This window comes from Rattus norvegicus, chromosome X, assembly GCF_036323735.1.
Source record: "Rattus norvegicus strain BN/NHsdMcwi chromosome X, GRCr8, whole genome shotgun sequence".
Taxonomy (NCBI): domain Eukaryota; kingdom Metazoa; phylum Chordata; class Mammalia; order Rodentia; family Muridae; genus Rattus; species Rattus norvegicus.
Genome location: NC_086039.1, coordinates 87378037 through 87396006, shown reverse-complemented (window position 1 = coordinate 87396006; position 17970 = coordinate 87378037). Strand labels below are relative to the sequence as shown.

At 35.1% G+C, this 17970-nt stretch overlaps 1 pseudogene; it reads right to left on the bottom strand.

Annotated features, from left to right (window-relative positions):
• Positions 1 to 1044: 1044 nt before the first annotated feature.
• Positions 1045 to 4436, bottom strand: Hsp90b1-ps1 (heat shock protein 90 beta family member 1, pseudogene 1; annotated as a pseudogene).
• Positions 4437 to 17970: the final 13534 nt, after the last annotated feature.

Here is a 17970-nt window from a genome sequence, read left to right as displayed (position 1 = left end):
CCTTGTTTTGATAGATCAGTGAGTTCCAGATTCAAGAAGAGATCCAATCTCAAAATGAAATAAGCAAATGGAAGAAAATCGCCATTGTCAACCTCTGATTTCCAAAGAACCACATGAATCCGTTTTCCTAAATAAAATAAAGCATGATCTTAGTGTCTTTTCTTATCAGGGAGTATAGTTTGTCTAGTCATAAAAATCATGGCAGGAACTTTATGGCTATGAAGGAAACAACAACAAACAAACAAACAAACAAACAAACCTAAGACAATGTTTTACAATAATCTGTGTTTATTCATTTTTGTCCCTCACCTGCAACAGAAGACTTTGCTGATATGAAAAATCAATCTAACCAGAAATCCTAGTAGTATCTGTAGTCCGTGTGTGTGTGTGTGTGTGTGTGTGTGTGTGTGTGTGTGTGTGTGTGTGTGTGTGTGTGTTTTAACTCTTATCATTTGCCCTGAAATTCTGGCCTTTAATTATCAGGAATAAAAGGCCCACATCCTTCTCATCTTTCAGGAGAACTTTAAGCCATATGATATTGTGAAGAGGTTAGAACTGCTCAGAAAACAGGCAGTATATGGACCAGAAAAATAAGTACTTGGTTGGATCCTGCTTAAATATTTCTTCTTTCAAGATTTTGTTTGCTCTGGTTATCCTGATCCCTAGGCTCTCCAGTTTCAGGCAATGTCCTTCATGGGTGTTTAGTGTTGTTGTTTTTCTTTTTTCTCTGTGCTGTCTCTCTCTAGAATATCCTCAAATTCAAGGAACAACCCAGCATCAATATATTTTTTCTAAAGCTGAGAACTTTTTGCAGTTAGCAATGTGTTTTGTTTTTATCAGCTGAAAGACGATTCATCCTGGAAGGTAGTTCTGTTAGGCAAAGGCTTCGTTTTGTGTTCTTCTCTTAAGGCTATATAATTTTTAAGTCTATCTCATCCATACTTCTGTGTTGCCAGGCTGGTGGTTAGGGTCCTCTTTCTAGTCCTGTTATAAAGTCTTGAACAAGGTGAGCCTGGGGTGATTCTTTCCTTTAGGGAACGACCTTTAGAGCAGTTCAATCTGAACCTGCATGCGCACGTTGAGCATCACTGAAACCATAACATAGAAAGAGGGAAACTTGTTGTAGAGCCTCCATGCCAGCCTGAAGAACAGAAGCAATGTGCGAGTAAGGAGTGGGCCAAAGCCACCATAGGTGCGTGTGGCAGGCATGAGTGATTGGTCATCCAGTCTTATAAGAGCTGTGGACATGTGGACGTTGGCAGTCCCACTGCTCATAGGCACTCTTGGTAATGTAACGCTGTTCAGGAGAGCCAAAGCAGTATGTGGATAGTCCAAGTGCTCCTGTAATTCTAATAACTGATGACGGCAGTGACCTCACAAAGCCTGTCTACACATGCGCAGTATGCTGGTACAGACCGCTTGGCTTCTACCACTTTTCCGCCACCTGAGGGAATTCACTTGTTATGCAAGTTCACTATGTTTAACAAAGTAGTTGTGGTAACCTTGTCCTTATAGGACTGATGATAAATCTGCTTAATTATCTAAGCAATGAAAGTGGCCTCTATACTGATTCATCCTTGTGAGGAACCAGAAGGGGTAACTGCTTTCAGTTTCAGATGTAGTTGTGGGTAGGTACTAAGAAGTCTTAGAGACATACAAAACAGTTTATCATAAGTACAACAGACATATTGAAATCATGTGTTTGTGGACTACCTCAGTTTAGTGTTTTCATCTTTGAATGCAGCTTTAGGAGTGTTAATTCAGACAAACCGGTCACCCAACTTCCTCTGAATAAGGGAAGTAGTAATTCACATTTCATTATTTAACAAATTACCTAAATTTTGAATTATTTACACTGGTTATTTATATTTAATTATTTTAATTTTACATACTAGGAGTTTCAGAACAATGCAAAAACAAACAAATAAACAAACAAACAAACAAAAAGAAAACCCCAAATGCATAATATATAATACCCAGATCTGTTGTTATTCTGTCAGAGGGGATTTTTTTTTTTTGCCTTAAGGTAAAAGGGCAGGAAAGTCCATATTAGTTGTCCAGCAATAATTCCTTGTAACCATACAAAAGATTGAAGAAACAAAGCCTATATGAGTTTGTCACCTTTTCAACCCTCTCTTCCAAGATCTTCATTATGAGTTTGCAGAGATTCTCAAACTTTGCCTCCTTTTGCTCCATTTTCTTCCTTTCTTCCTCATGCTCTGGTAGCTTCAGGCCCTCTTTATTCATAAAGATGAGGCATTTTTCATCCAATTACTTAAGCTCTTGCATGCCTTACTCATCAATAAGCTCAGTCATATACAATGCCTGAATGCCCCACTCCTGCACATTCTCCAAAAGAAGCAGAGTTGGCCATATGCACTGTGCTCTGGATTTGACTTATATGGCTCATTCATATAAGACACATACCCTGACAGGGGGTCATCTCATGTCCAGACTGAGAGATATAAAAATGGAGGAACTCAGAGACAGTGTCATTTTCAGGGAATCCAAGCTTTTAATTCTTGGAGAATGAATCATAAAATGTCTTGTACTTCTATTTGTCTCCTGCATATTCAGAGAAATAGAAGAGCTCAAGGCACTTATTCACAGTGTTTCTGTAGATGTGTTTCAGGAGCTTTCTCTGCTGGAAAATTTCTCAGAAGTTGTTCATGGGCAGGTCTCTTTAGTCAAGCACACCATGAAGAATGTGGAGGTACTCAGGTATCAGATCCTCACAGATATCCATGATGAACACCTGATGGAGATACTGGTTGATATTGCTTTTGTTTTCAAAACGTCAAAGTACTTATGAATGAAGAGAAATTCCCTGTATTCCATCTGAACTTCTATAGAAAAGTGCTTTACTGCTAAATGGTCTTCCCAAGGATTTGTGAGACTCATAGATTTCATAATATTTCTATCGAGTAGTTTCATCATTGTTCATGAAATAAGTAAGGGAAATATTCAACTTTTTCTGACCAAATTAAACTTCATTTACTTTCTTGTTTTTCTTCTTTCCAATCACTGCTTCCTCATCTGATCACACATTTTCAATTGTAGGCTTTTCCTTATCACCTTTATCTTTTCTACCTTTCTCTTGCTTGGCCTCATGATATCTGATACCCTCCGATCCTTTTTCTCTAAATACAGGACATGAGATAGCCTAGGAACTGTGAGATTTTCTTCATGATTTTCTTGATAATACTCTCCTATAAGTATTTTGTTCACTCTTCTTTGAGGCAAAGGATCACTCTGGTACTGTAGCCATGAGTTTACTATTGTCTTTATAATTTGTGTAGGATCCAACAGGAGAAGACTCCCAGGCATACTGCTAATTGTTGACTTTTGTGATCACAACCACTTTCTCTGCTACTTGATAGAATGAATAGAATCTAATACCTAACTGCTTATTCATGGACATGTCTGCATCAGCCTGAGAAGCCTCAATAAATGATTTTGTGCCAAACTAACCATAGTTGCCAAGATACACTGCTGAGATATGGGAATCATGTAAATTTCAACTCTTTACAACTGTCCAACTTGGAAGGACTTGTCAGGCTTTAATAGTCAATCTTGACCAATATATCAGAAGCACTAGATATAAACTCCCAAGGAAAAAATTCCTAATTTAAACATAAAATACTTATGATGAGGGCACGGGCTGAGTAATTTTACCGAAAACCAAAAGTTTTCATCTCTTCCTCTTCATGTTGATTTCCATAAGGATGTTCACAGAAAAATCCAAGTAGAAATACAGAGCAGGTTGTCCCCAGAATATGTTTGACTTATACTATAAACCTGATATTTGGGAGGGTCATTGAAGAGAGCTTATGTGCACATGTTTTAAACAATTTGAGAATTAACAGTGCTAGAAAGATTTCTCTATGGTTAAGAGTACATCCTACTCTCCCAGATGACCTCAACGTATTTCCCAGAACACAACATGCAGCTCACACCCAATTATTTCTCTATCTCTGTGAATCCACTCTTCTAGTTGTGGCTCGTCACTACATTCACATGCATATACCTCCCTTCTCTGCACACACACAAACACACATACACATATTCTTTAAGAAAAATTAAATATATTCTTAAAACAGTAAATATAAAGACACAGTAATTATGAAATGGTTGGAGGACTTTACTTAATTTTATTTCACTGTTCAAAAACCCCATTTGTTTCATCTTTTTAGCTTTTAGCTTTCTTTTTCTTAATGGTTGCTATAGTGCTTTGAATATGCTTGCCTTGGGGAATGGCACTTTTAGGAGATGTGACCTTGTTGGAGAAAGTCTGTTACTGTGGGGATGGGCTGAGAGACCTTTCTCCTAGTTGCCTGGAAGCCAGTGTTCTCCTCTGAAACACCTTGAACCGGGTCTGCATAGTTGAAATCATCTTTAAAACCAATGACTTCCATACTCCTGCTAGGATAGCCCATTTAAGCACTAGTTAAAGCAGTCCAGTGTTTCCAAAATCCCATATTCATGTTCCTTTAAATGAAAGCATGATCTGCTCTATCACAGTAATATCTCATTCAGTGTTAACAACTTGTTAGTTAAGGTGTCTATGCTATAAAGAGACAACATGAGCAAGGCAACTCTTATAAAGGGCAACATTTAATTGTGGCTGGCTTACAGGTTCTGAACTTCAGTCCATTATCATCATGGTTGCTGTCAGAGTATCTATTTTACTATTAGGTACAAGAAAAATGTTAGAAATCTAGAAGAATAACACATTCTGATTATATGGATATCATCATTCCAATAATTTCAAATGATACTCAAAAATATTTTTCAGTGAATTACTTAAAAGAATTTCTCATACTACCAAAATGTTCGTCAAAAAGAAATAGCTATTAGTCTTTGGCATACAACATAAACTTATTTATTTTCATTAAAATTCAAACAAATGTTTCACACATTGTTATCATTGTGCTTATATATCCCCTAAAAGAGTGCCTCACCAAAATCACTCTATATCAAATAATATGGATTTCCAAGGTATGACCACAGTCAAATTTAATTACACATTGACTTTTAAAGTATTAAATTCTATTACATGTCTATCAAAGAAGATAACATTGCCGTTACTATTGCTTCTGTCCTGAAATATTACTTGACTTTTTAAAATTGATGCAAGTAATAAAGTATATACTTTTGATAATCTTATATGAGAGAAGTACTAAAGATTTAGTAATATAACAAAACTAGTATTGTTTAGTATATAACTTCTGGTGAATGAAATAGTGAATTCTGGTGTATTACATATATATATATATATATATATATATATATATATATATATATATATATATATATATATATATTCTCCTGAGATGCTCTGCCACTGCATGAAAAATAAAAAGGCAGATGCTTGTAGCCAACCATTAAACTGAGAATGGGGTCTTCATTGGAGAAGTTAGAGAAGGAATTGAAGGAACTGAAGGGGTTTGTATATCCATAAGAACAACAGTACCAAACAACCATAGCTCCCAGGCACTAAACCATCAACCAAAGAGTACACCTGGGCAAACCGATGACTCCAGCTACATATGTATCAGAGGATTTCCTTGTTGGACACCAATGGTAGGAGAAGCTCTTGGTTGTCAGGGAGGGATGGGTGGTTGGGTGGAGGAATACCCTTAATGAAGAAGGGAGAGGGGGGTGGGATAGGGGGTGATGGACAGGAAATCAGAAAAGGGGATAACATTTGAATTGTAAATAAAAATTAACCAATGAAAAAGATTTTTATAACAAAAAAAGAAAGAAAATTTCTAAAAGGGGAATTTTAATCCAGCAACATGGCTGCTCTGTCAAAAGATATATCCAAAGTCCTTCTAGGTATATATGACCTAGCTGGAATACAGAACTGCCCAGGATGACAGTATGATTTGGCTGGAATGCAGACACACCCTTAGTACACACCTTTAATCTCTACCAATGAAGGTAAGCTTAGTTTGTTGAAGGAAGGAGCCATATTTGAAGGTGATATCTAATAGAGGACTAGACAAAATCTGCTAATCACAGAACTATTTAACACAATGAGTGAGAGATGGGATATGCTCAACTTTAAGGAGAACAGACAGGATCAAAAACCTACTTTAGAGCCGTACAAAATGAGTCAGGAGGGATGGTAGTTCCATGAGTGCAGTTCAATTGAGTTCACGCAACAAAATAAAGTTCAGTTCAGTTCAGTTCAGTTCAGTTCAGTTCAGTTCAATTCAGTTCAGTTCAGTTCAGTTCAGTTCAGTTCAGTTTAGTTCAGTCATTTCTATCCAGTTGAGTGCATCTGAATTGAGTTGAGTTGAGATGAGTTGAGTTGAGTTCAATTCAGTTGAGTTGAGTTGAGTTGAGTTGAGTTCAGTTCAGTTCAGTTCAGTTCAGTTCAGTTCAGTTCAGTTCAGTTCAGTTCAGTTCAGTGGAGTTCATGTCATTTAGTTGAATGCAGTTGAGGTCATTCAGTGAGTCAGTCAGTTGAGTTCAGGCAAACCAGGGAGTGCCATTGAGTTAATTTGAGTATTTGTACGGAGGCAGTTGATGCCAGAAAATAAAAAAAGACCAGAAGATTATACCAAATTCATAGAGTTAGTCTAAGGCCAAGCAGATCAATTCAGTGAGAAGCAAGAGAAGCCATTTTAATCAGTAAGCGTGAGGATGAGTTTTAAACCAGTTTTGAGGTTAGTTGCACCAACCAGCCATAGTTGAGAAAGAGATCGAAATGGTGAGTTTATTCAGCTATAGATAATTAATATGTTATACTAACAACCTAAAATGTCAAAGTTGTATAACTAGCATTGGAAGAAATATAGTAGAATCCAAGAAACCTATCAAAACACTACCAATGGCTACACAGATTTCCTGTCTTAATAGAAGAACAGGGGCATTCATAAATATGCCATCCAGTACAGTATCAACTGTGAATATGGAACTTTCCAACTAGTATCACTTGGTGTCTTTCAAGATTTACACTAATATTCAGAAGGCATTGGAAAATAAACATCTTGAGAACCAGAAAAATATTTAAGAAGACAGGATGCTGTTTGAGGTTAACTATCACAACTGGAATGTCTTTTCTTTTCTTTTTGTTTTTTTTTTGTTTGTTTGTTTTATGTATGGAGTGGTAAGGGTATGTTTTCTTCAAATTGCAAATGTGCTATTATGATTTATTTATTTTTGCATTTTATTTATTGGACATTTTATATATTTACATTTCAAATGTTATTCCCTTTCCCGGTTCCCCATCTTCAATCCACCCTCCCCCTGCTTCTATGAAGATGCTTACCCTCCCACACACCCACTCCTAACTCAAAACCATGGCATTCCCTTACACTCAGAAAATGAGCCTTCATAGGCCCAAGGACTTCTTCTATTGATGACAGGCAAGAACATCCTCTGCTACATACGAGATTGGAGACATGGGTCTCTCCATATGTTCTCTTTGGTTGGTGGTTAAGTCCATGGGAACTCTGGGATGTCTGGTTGGTTGATATTATTGCTCTTCCCATGGAGTTGCAAAACGCCTCAGATAACTCAAAACTTTTTCTAACTCCTCTATTGGGGTCCCCATGCTCAGTCTAATAGTTAGCTGCAAGCATCCTCATTGAGTCAATAAGGCTCTGGCAAAGCCTCTCAGGATACATCCGTATCAGGCACTTGTCAACAAATGTTTCTTGGTATCAGCAATAGTGACTGGGCTTGGTGGCTGCATATGGGATAGATCTCCAGGTAGGGCAGTCTCTGCATGGCCTTTCCTTTATTCTCTGTTCCATCTTTATCGCTGTATTTCCTCCCATGGGTATATTGTTCCCCCTTCTAAGAAGGACGGAAACATCTGAATTTGGGCCTTCAGTCTTCCTGAGCTTCATGTGGTCTATAAATTGTATTTTGGGTATTCAGAGCTTTTATGTTAATATCCACTTATCAGTAAGCACATACCATGTGTATTTTTTTTATTTGGGTAACACAGTCAGAATAATATTTTCTAGTCCTATCCATTTGCCTAAGAATTTCATGTAGTCATTGTTTTAATAGCTGAGTAGGACTCCATTGTTTAAATGTACCACATTTTCTGTGTCCATTCCTCTGTTGAAGAACATGTGGGTTCTTTGCAGCTTCTAGCAATTATAAATAAGGCTACTGTGAACATATGGGAGAATATTCCCTTGTTATTTGTTGGTGCATCTTTTGGGTATATGCCCAGGAATTATATAGCAGGGTCCTTATGTAGCACTATATCCCATTTTCTGAGAAAAAAAAGAGATTGATTTCCAGAGTTGTTTTACCAGCTGGAATTTCTATAAAATACTCTACTAGCAGAAAAAAATGAAATATGATTATTGTAGATTACTGATATCTCAGTGTACTCAAAGCATGGAGAAATTTGCTTACTATTATATGCTATTATGAGTATATTAAAAATGTTTCCATTTGGATTATATGATCTATAGTAACTTCAGGACAGTAAAGAGTATATTTTTGTAAAGAAAGCAAAGATTTTTTTTAAGCTAAATGGGAGACTCACTTCATTGGCAAAGTTTCTCTTTAGCTGACATTGTCTGGGAAATTCTAAACTTCATGCAGGATACTACCTAAGGAATATGACATGGTCTGAATTAGATTAGAGGATCAATTTGATTTCTTCTGACAATATCTGTCCAGTCAGTTCATGAGATTTCTGAAATGCATCTTTATGGTAATGATGCATTCTAGGAACCTAAGTCCCAGGAAATGACTTTGCCCATCCTGGATATCCCTCACCTCAATTCTCCAAAATTTTATAACTTTCAGTCACTCTAAATAAAGTTGATCTACTGACAGCTGGTTCTGATGTGGATTTTCACCTTACATACTCATAGGGCTTCCAAATTTCTCACTTGCCCCCACTTTGCTCTGAGTGCCCTTGTGGATTGATTTGGCCTACTAGCCACAAGAGCTAGGAGAGTCACATACTGTTAAGAAATAATTGTTGGGGATTTAGCTCAGCGGTAGAGCGCTTGCCTAGCGAGCGCAAGGCCCTGGGTTCGGTCCCCAGCTCCGAAAAACAAAGAAATAATATCAGCTATGCTTAATGGTAGCAAATAAGCATAGTAACACAAAGGAAAAAAATTAGAGTTTTACAGAAAAAATAGCTCAACATAAGGGTATTTGTTAGACATTTTGTTCCTTGTCTCAAAAATTATCAAAATGCTATTCTAGGTAAGATACCAACTACTCTGTTTGGGTAGGACACTTATAATTTCTTCAACACTTAAAGATGGGTTATCAGAATTTGAGATGGAGAAGGGAGGGATGGGTTATAAATATGTTGTTGAAAGGATATATTATTTAAGTAGAATAGATGGAGTTAATTCAAGTGATCTATTTGTTTAGTGTTGTGGTCAAAGTCAATGAAGTTGCATTCTTATTTTAAAGATGAACAAACATAGGTGAGATGATTCTTTCACTAAATAGATGCCTGTAACAATTCTACAATGTATACATGCTACAAAACTTAATTTTTATACATTTATTACATATTGTATATCAGATCAAACAATTTCTAACAATAAACTTTCGTTTACTTGGCCTATGTTACTGTGGTTCAAATGATATTTCTACCATTAAATCAGATAATATTTCTGGTAAATTTCATACCTACATTTGTGAAAATATTTAAGGTCAGGTAGACATAATATTATAAAAAGTTACCTTGGTTAATGACGAAATACAATTAAATGCCAATATACAATACCTATGTGGTTCTACTTAAGTAATTATGTGTTTTTTGATTTAATATACCATGAACCATTCTATATGATATGGGCTTGGGGAATTTTTCTACAATTGTTGAAAATGATCTGATTGTATATTTTCTTCACATCAGAGGAAACCTAAAAGGAAAGGATATTCTGTGCTCCTTCTTTACAATTCACAAACAGAGCTGAAAGTACATCTCAATGTTAGAGCATTTACTTGGTATTTGTGAGGTCTAGAATTTGATTCCCAGCTCTGTGAACAAGAAAAATTATGAATAATCTAATATCACCAACTTTGATAAAATGTAATTTTTTTCACATAAAACAAAGATGACTTGGCTACCAAAGTATAAATACACTAAATAAATAATAAATATTTTTAATGGAAGTAAATAGTGAGAAATGCAAAGAAAAATATGTATCACTCTGTATTCTGCCAAGGGACCTGGGCAGGCCACTGACATACAGAACCCTATGTAATATCACACAGCACAATGAAAAAAATTAGACAGAAAACCAGAGACCTCTCTACCTTAATGCCATGGGGCAGGTAGGAAAAGATGCCCAGAAGTCTACCTATCACCAGATGTCTCATGTAGGCCTTAAATACACAGGTGTGCTTGATCCCATGTTAGGAAATGGAGGAGGGAGAAGATATCCACAGACATCGATTCCTATGCCATATAGATGGGTTGTAGACACCTATAGGCCTGCTGCCTACCTTCCAAATAATGGACAAAAGAGATCACACAGAGGTCAGCCAGTCACAGGTCCTTCCTGCAGTGTAAGCCACTATAATGTGTATGTGTGTGGTGAATAATTGGAAGAGAAAGATATGTTGAATAGTTTGAGAATTACAAAGAGAGATGGAATTGAGCACATGAGGGTGGAGAAGAATAGCCTTTTATATGTTGCTGGACCCACCACTTGGGGCCATTGTGATGTCCCAACACATGCTGCCACTGAGGGCCACATCTGGGTCCATATGTATGTATCTGAAGTGGTCAGTATATAAATGTCATGGCTTGTATTTTCATTTGAGAAAATGAGAACAGTCCCTGGTCTGGGAAACTGGCAGGCATGATGTACATGTCTAGTGGGCTATGCAGAACTGTCCCTGCCCCTCATTGGTTCCATTACTTTGGCCATCTGATTCCATATCTTAACTGCAGCAGTACTTTGAAACATGATCACTGAGTCTTGCCTGCAACAGAGTAGACATGGCAGCAAGGGCTGGCTGTGGTGGGCTGTCACAGTATGAAGACCAGAGAGCTGGTCATGAGACCCATCTCTGCCTTGTAGTATCTGAGAGTAGAAATGATATCTTTAAGCCCCTTGCCTTGCACCACCTCTGGCAGCTGGAAAATTTTGCTTCCATGTCAGGAGAGCAGGCCCTGTACTTCATGTGGGCTGCACAGCAAAAGCTAGCCCTGGCAGTGAAATATGAGTGAGCAAGCCATGAAGGTTTGAAAGCAGGAGAACTGGCATAGGCCCTCACCAGATGCAGCACTTGAGAGAGGAGGCACAGTTCTTTTACTGGGTAGAAGAGTGAAATGAGCTCTGAAGGCATGAGTGCTGGTGAGTTGGCCTCAAGGGCACAAAAATTGACACTGTCTGTCCTGATGATGGCAGCTTTGGATGGCCTAGCTGGACCAGTGTTGGCGAGAATACCCTGGTGATGTGGAAAAAGGAAAGCTGACCAGCTGACCAGCTCAGCTACCACCCAGGTTCAGATTCAGGGCTTTGGGTTGGTTCTTCCCAAATCAACATTGTCTGTGAACTGTTGGGTAACAGGAAAGGAATGGATCTGCCAATCCTAAGCTACAGGCTCTCCATGAGCAACAACAGAATAATTAAGAAGAATCCTAGTGAGGATCTAATATTCATTGTGTCACAGAAGCCAGAAAATTTGTACTTGAGGAATTACTCATTGCAGTGAGCATTTGCAAGTAAAGATGTGTGGGAAAAGTGATATACAATGGGTACACTACAGCTTCCTCTGTGAAGATACATTTATGCTGTGTTTTATTTTTGTTTGTTAGTGGTTTGTGTGTATGTTGGTATTTTGTGAGGAGGTTGCAAGGAGAAAGGAAAATTAGTGGGACTGGGGTGCTTGATGTGAATCTGTAAACTCACAATGAATTAATAAAATGTTATATATATATTCTGTTATGTATATACTCATATATATACACCATATATATACATATACTAGAGTATAGTTAATGTTTATATGTATATACATATATACACACATATTTAAATACATATTTAAAACATGGGTCACAATTATAAAAAACATATACTCATCAAAGTAATCAAAAAGTAATGATAACATCTCATTCTATTTGAAACTAGCACTAAAATGCATTACAAATGGTAAGGTGAGCATGAAAAAAATTTGAGTTTTAAGGCAAACAGTTTTGACAAACATGACTCATTATTAAGATTCATGATGTAATTTCTTTCAGTTCTAAAATAAGGTTTAGTAGGCAGTTACTCTGCATGTAGTAAACAGAGAGATAGTCTTAATGTACATAATTGTAAAGCAATATTTATTTAAATGATATGGAAATCTACATTTCATACATAAAATTTACAGTCCAAGATTTTTTTCATTAACTTATATAATTCTTGTCAAGATAAATTATGTATACTTTCTTTCTTAAAACAGGGAAATGTATATTTATGAATGAAAGAAAAACTGCACTCTTCCATCTTCCTCTCTGAGATGTCTGGTTTTCCTTCCTTAGGAATGTTATAAGACAACAGTATACATTAATTTATAAAATGATTCTTAATATGACAAACAAAATTATGTTATTTTAAAATCTTATTTTGTTGGTTAATTTTTAAGTGTTCTAAATCATATTGATTTGTACCTAGAGATGTAAAAATATTTAAAACATTACTTATTCTGTATGAGACAAAATGTTGTCTGTAAAAATCCATCCTCAACATTTATTTAAGTTGCCCTGGAAAGTAATAATGTTATAAATCACAATTATAATGAATTATTAGAGATTTATAATTAAGCTCATATAAATAGAAATTAGCATATAATGTATCAGCATTGTGTATTGATAAGCAAATACCTAGCCAAATATGCACCTAGTACTTTTAGAACAATGAAAGACAGCCACAAATGAATCTAATTAACCAGAACATTAAGATTTCCATACATGATTGACTGAAGAAGTTGGAATTTAATTATTCTAATTTTATTTTCTCCATGCAAACCTTGAAACTATTATTTGAACATTTATCTGGTTTACCAAATATTCCTACATGCTTAATTTAATGTCATATTTTATTATTTAATGTTTATTAGTTATTTTCCAGAATAGTATTTTAGCAGTTGCTGAGCCACCTAATGAGAATAAGCAAATAGGAAATAAGCATGCCTTTTGTGATAAGAAAATTTAATTTTCTTTCTATGTTGTAATTATATTCTTAATCTACATCAAACCCATTGTATACACATAGAAAGCAAGTAGAATTGGTAACAGGAAACCAAAAGAAATGAAAATTTAAACTTCATGGTTTTCTTTAGATTTGACATGTCTCCATCTATTTCTTCTGTTCTTTTCTTCATTTAATTACTGCTTCAGTTTTGAATAGTGTATTAAAACTAAATGTTATGAAAACAGAATGTACCAATAGAGAATTTATTGTAGTATATACATATAGGTATTTGTTCTATGGCCATGTAAATTTTAATGTTTATTTGCATGCATATATATTTGCAGAAAATAAATTACATAGCATGCAATTTTCAATTACGTTCTCAGTATATATCCTTGAAATAGGATCTTTAAATGAACTTGATGTTCACTAATTAGTCCCAGGGATTTTTCTCTCTCTACTGCTCCAGTGCTGCTATTACGACCATGCTCTACTGCACCTCCATTTTGTTTTTTATATTTTTAAAATTGGTATCAGGGATCCTAACTCAATTACACGCTTGTTTTTAAAGTTCTTTACTCACTGAGCCATTTTCTTATTTTGCTGGAATAAAAATATCTTTTTTGGCAAATAGTTACTGGTATTCCATCATGAAAAAATTGTCTTGATGAAGAAGGAATCAATCTTCAAAATAAGCAACCTATCTACAATATTTTGAAATACACTGAGGCTTGATTAGAACAGACTTCTCTTTCTGAATAATATTTCACTTTATATATACCTTTTAATATAACTCAAAAGTTATTGTAATTTACCTCTAATTTCCATAAAAATGTTGGATGCATTATTTGAAAATTTGGTAATTTCTTCCTCTGATATTCATCAACCTTTCTGCACAGACAAATACACTTTAGGATAAAGAGGAGAAAATTTATGGTTAAAGAAAATGAGAAAGTGCAGATAGTTTGTTTGAAAATCAGTATTATTTAAATAACTTTTATGAGCATTGATGGAAAAGGTGAAAATAGAAATATAAAACTGATTTATTTTGTCCATTCATTATATTTTTTCTGAGTTTGGATTAAGTGGGAACAATCTTAAATACTCCATAATAAATAAATATAAAATTAGCATTTGAGTATGTGAAAACCTTGATTTTTTACACAATTCCTTCATCAGAAAATAAGGTTCTTAAAGCAACAATTAAGAAGTTATTCTGTGGACATCAACCATATAAATATATTCCAATGTTTGCACTTGATTGGGAATTTTCATTTTTAATAAATTTTGAACTTTAGTCAGAACTATTGTTTATACTCATATGTAATTGTGATAAATTTATGCCATTAAAATGGTTTTCACTTCCTTGTTTCTCTGCAGCATTACATGAATCCCAAGAATCATTGTAGATGATTTGGTCATAAATTATTTATCAGTTTATACATTGATACTATGTAGATTGTAAAAGTTACCTTTGCATACAAGGTGTTGGGGAGAGTAAAGTGTATTCCAAGAAAAATTTATTTATGAGGTAACACTGGATTTATTAAAATATATTTTAGTTAAGGTTATAATACTTCATTTTAGAAAATACTTTTTGTTAATGTCATTTGAGCTATATCTGTTCCTGTCATTGTGGTAGTTTTTTCCGAAATACTAGCAGTCCAACTGACAGATCTTTCTTTATCCAAATTCGTGTATGGAGCAAAGTGTGTGTCAACTCTTCTGAAATATGTAGTATGGGCAAGAAGTAATATCCTGTTGTTGACTGGAGGTCTTTTTGTTTTCTCAGTATTTCATTAAAAAAATGTATTAATCAATATCCTCACCCTCATATTTGGTTCTTATTTTTGTTTATATTGTACAAGTCTGAATTGCTAACAGATATATTCTCAATTATTAAGCCAATAAATAATTCACAATACTCCTTTTATCAAGAACTAATCCCACGGTCCTCAACAACTAAAAAAATAATTGAAATGTGAATGTTTTCTTCTTGATTTTTAAAAAGAGGAATGAGACAAGAGCACGCATCAATGGTGTCTCTTAAATACTTTATTCAATTTTGCTTTTGTATTAGAAAACATCCTGAAGTTTCAGGTATAAATTGTTTTTTAGGCAATTTCTTTTGTGATATGTATATTATAAAATGTCTTTGATATATTTATGCAAGAATTATCCTTTCTAAATTTGCCCTTCACTCTGGAAGGGTGAGTAGTGGGAAAGGAAGATATGAATCTAGTATGAATATATTAGACAACTCAAAATTAGTTTCATAAATTGTATTATTACTTTTAATGATTAGGGTATATTTTAAATTTTACGAAGAACACTTATTGAGCTACTTTGAATTGAATTTTGTCATTGTGAACAAATGTCCTAACTTGATTATCATGTTGCTGCTAAATATATATCATTTTATTTTACTCCTTTTTAAATTGAGATGATTTAAGACATGATAAAATAAAACAATTATTTTAGCATCCATTTTATAGCAACCCAGTGTTCTCTCTGTAATTTTATCACATTTTATTTTATCATACCTGTGAGTTAATTATCCCTATTTTACAGTTGATTAACTAAGCAGTAAAAAAGCAAATGAACTGTTCAATGTCACATTGCTCAGTGCTATGTAGTTAGTGAGCTGGGATTTTAAAATTATCTTTGGCTGTTCCCAATTATATCAATGTCCAGATACCTATGACAAATGATAACTTAATGTCAGTGTACCAGAATTATTCTAAAAACTTAAGTAATTGATCATTAGATCTCAATAACAGACTCTTCAGATGGCAAAAGTCTTTCTTCAACATAGTTTTTAACAATTTATATCAAGAACAACAATATCAACAAACCAGACCCCACCAGAGCTCCCACGGACGAAACCACCAACCAATGAGTACACATGGAGGGACCCATGACTGCAGCCACATATGTAGTAGAGGATGCCATTGTCCAGCACTAGGAAGAAAAGCCCTTGATCCTGTGAAGGCTAGTTTCCACAATGTAGGATAATGCCAGGGTGTCGAGGTTGTAGTGGTTGGGTAGGATTGGAAGCATCCTCATAGAATCAGAGGGATGGGGAAGGGATATGGGGAAGGGGATAACATTTGAAATGTAAATACATAAAATGTCCAAGAAAAACAAAATTTAAAAAGAATTTATATCACATATGTGTATGAAATTCAACATATTTAATTTATAAAGTCTTTAGTTAAATATGACCTTTCAAGAAGCTACTCATTATTCCTCTCAGTAAGATACAAGTTTTTTCCTTATATGTGTATTTTGATTAAAATTTGTTTTTCATAAAATATATTCTGAGCATAACATCCCATATGTCATCCTCTCCCAGACCCTTCCCACCTGCTTAGCCCTCCTAACTACATCTACACCAACGTTTATTTCTCTCTCTTTAGAAATCAAATAGGCAAAGTAATATGAAACACATATACACACAAATGCACAGAAAAAATTGGATAACATAGTATAAAAATAAAATATCAATAAAGCAAACAAAATCAAAATAAGACCAAAACCAATAAACCAAAAACCAGATCACAAAAGTATTTGTTTTGTGTTGACATCCTTCATCTTGCTGCATAAGGCATGCAACTAAGTCCTGTTTATTTTACCAGTGACACTATATTGAATAAAAGTATATTTCCCTTAGCAAACGTGGATCAACAGCAGACAGTTTCATGGTAGTGGTAGCACCCTTTGTCCACTTTCACTATTCAGTGGTACTACCCTAAGTCTACTCAGCATGGTGATTACATCTGGTTTAAAATTATATGGGCTCTGTGAATTTTGCCACAGTTTCTGTGAGTTGATCTGTACATTAGTCCTGTTGTATTTGGAAGATACTGATTCATTAGAGTCTCCACCCCTTCCTGGTCTTATAGGCTTTTTTCCTAGTCTTTTGTATAGCTCCTTGCTTGAGCTCAGGGAGAATGGAGCTGATGAAGACATCCCATTTAGGACTATATATTCCAATTGTGTTGCTATCTGCCCATCATCCAGTTGAGTATCTGTGTGTCAGTTCTCATCTACTGCAAGATGAAGCTTCTCTAAGGATGGCTTATCAAGGTACTGATCTATGAATATAGCAGAATATCACTATGAATCATTTTCTTATTATGTTCCTTTAGCAGAAGAATAGATTTCTTAAGGCCCATGTACTTTCTAAGTCACATGTTCTTCTCCAACTGATCACTGTCAGCAACAGATTTCATCCCGTGGAGTGAGCATTAAATTTAATCATAGAATTGATGGATATTCTCAGAACTCTGATGTTACTACAACACCATATCTTGCAGGTATATCAGTGTTGTGGATAATAGCGATTGTAGCTATTTTGATGATTACTTTCTCCTCTGTCGGCAAGCATAGTACCTTCCTGTACCATATACAATAGTTAATGCCTGTAAAATCTCCAGTTAGGCACCAGATTGTCTTCTTTAGTTTCAATGAGGTATATTAATATTGTCTTCTGCAAGAGAGCTTTACCATCCATTTGTAGAGAGAAATCAAAAGGCCTGAGATGTTTGAGGGTTTCCATGGTGCGCCATTAGTCAATGACTTTACTAGATATAACTCCATCCTGATACTAGAAGTTTCACTTAGTAGGGAATAATGTTTAGTTGTGGCATTGCCTTACTTCCTATTTAGTGACTCCATTTATATATCTTTTATATATTGACATATTTTAAGAAGCTTTTCCAGTATTATAGTTACCTGTGGAGTCCCGAATGTCCTTAGTATTTCTTTTCCCTTCCTATATTACCCCTCTAACCACTCTCATCCATCCCACTGCTCCAAATTTAATCCTCTC